Source organism: Dermacentor albipictus, unplaced genomic scaffold (genome assembly GCF_038994185.2).
Source record: "Dermacentor albipictus isolate Rhodes 1998 colony unplaced genomic scaffold, USDA_Dalb.pri_finalv2 scaffold_27, whole genome shotgun sequence".
Classification (NCBI taxonomy): Eukaryota; Metazoa; Arthropoda; class Arachnida; order Ixodida; family Ixodidae; genus Dermacentor; species Dermacentor albipictus.
In genome coordinates this window covers 2,129,821-2,131,461 of record NW_027225581.1, presented here as the reverse complement: position 1 = coordinate 2,131,461, position 1,641 = coordinate 2,129,821, and positions in this window count along the sequence as shown.

Below are 1,641 nucleotides of genomic sequence, written 5' to 3'. Positions count from 1 at the left end.
TTTGTTTTAATCGGGTGATTTATGCACGCTGCTTAGTGATTTCGGTTCTCTGTTGTTCTATTAACTGCCCCATTTGTTGGAGTTCTGCCTCGAGAGCCTGCATCTTAGGATACTGAGCATTGGGAGAAGAGAACATGTTAGCCCAGCTCACCTGTGGACCGCTGTTAGTCGGGGTCTTTCGTCTCCCGGAACTCGACCGGTTCCGCGACGTCCCGTCGGAGTCGGTGGCACTCGGAGTTGAGCTGAGTCTCGGGTAAGATCGAGATGGGCTCCTACTGCTACCTCGATCCTGTGGGATAAAAGCTTGCACTGGTTTCTTGGCTGTTCTGCGTCGATCGGCGTTCTCGCGATCTACTTTGCCTGCGCTCGTTAGGGTGGTTCTGTTCTTCCACCGAGAGTTTCTGCCACTGCCATTGTCGGATGATGTAGGGGATTTGGAAACGTTTCTTGCATTGCTTTGAGCCGGAGAGAGGGGTGCCGTTGCAGATAGCGCATGCTAGTTCGCAGTCATGGTCCGTTGGCGGGTTTTGCTTGCCGCACCGGATGCAACATTTTTCGTTCGGGGTGGGCCACACATCGTCCCGGTGGCCGACTTTTCGGCAGATTCCGCACACTTCGATCTTCTTCTTGTACAGAAGGCATCGGTACGTAGTATTTCGGTACTTGACGTAGTGTGGTACTTCTTCACCTTGAAAAACGATGAGAACTGAGGACGTCTCGCCCATGCGCCTGGCGTGCAGGACCCGGGGGGTATTACCCGCCAAACTTGTAATAATATCTTCTGGTGTGTCGTAGTCCGGAATCCCATGGATGATTCCTTTGGCCGAGTTTTCGGGCGCCGTAATGTAGGTAGTCATGCTGAATCTCGTCTCTTGTAATTTGAGCTCCTTGATTTGGCTGTATTTGACGGCGTTGTCTTCTCTTGGTGTGCTGGCAATAATGATATTTTGGCTGGTGTTGATTCGGATCGTGCCTTCTATTTCTATGAAATCGTCAAGCTCTACCTTGAGGGACCTCCAGCCGTTGAACACCGGAATTACTCGGGCTCTCCCCACGCAGACCTCGACAGAGATTTCTCCCAGCAAGAAATCAAGGCGGTCCTGCAGACCATCAAGACCAAGTCGGCTCCGGGCCCCGACAAAGTGACTAACAAGATGCTCCGGAACCTGGAAGACCAGGCAACGAGCCGCTTGACAGACTACATCAACGAGTGCTGGCGGAATGGCGGGATACCCGATGAATGGAAGAGGCCCGACGTGATCATCATCCCGAAGTCGGGTAAACCCTTAGGAAAACAGAACATGCGGCCGATCTCCCTCAATTCCTGCGTTGGAAAAGTGATGGAGCACGCTTGCCTGAGTAGAGTTAACGGCTACCTGGAGTCAAACGATCTGTACAACAGCAACACCATTGGCTTCAGAAGAGGGCTCTCTACACAAGGCGCCATGATACAACTAAAGGAGCAAGTCATAGATACCACGGGGCGGCGCTTGAGGGCAATACTTGGACTTGATCTAAAGAAGGCCTTCGACAGGGTCAAGCACAGGGCCATACTCGACAGAATCATGCAACTCGGCCTAGGCGAACGAACATATAATTTTATCCGAAATTTCCTTACGGGAAGAACAGGTAGAATCAGAC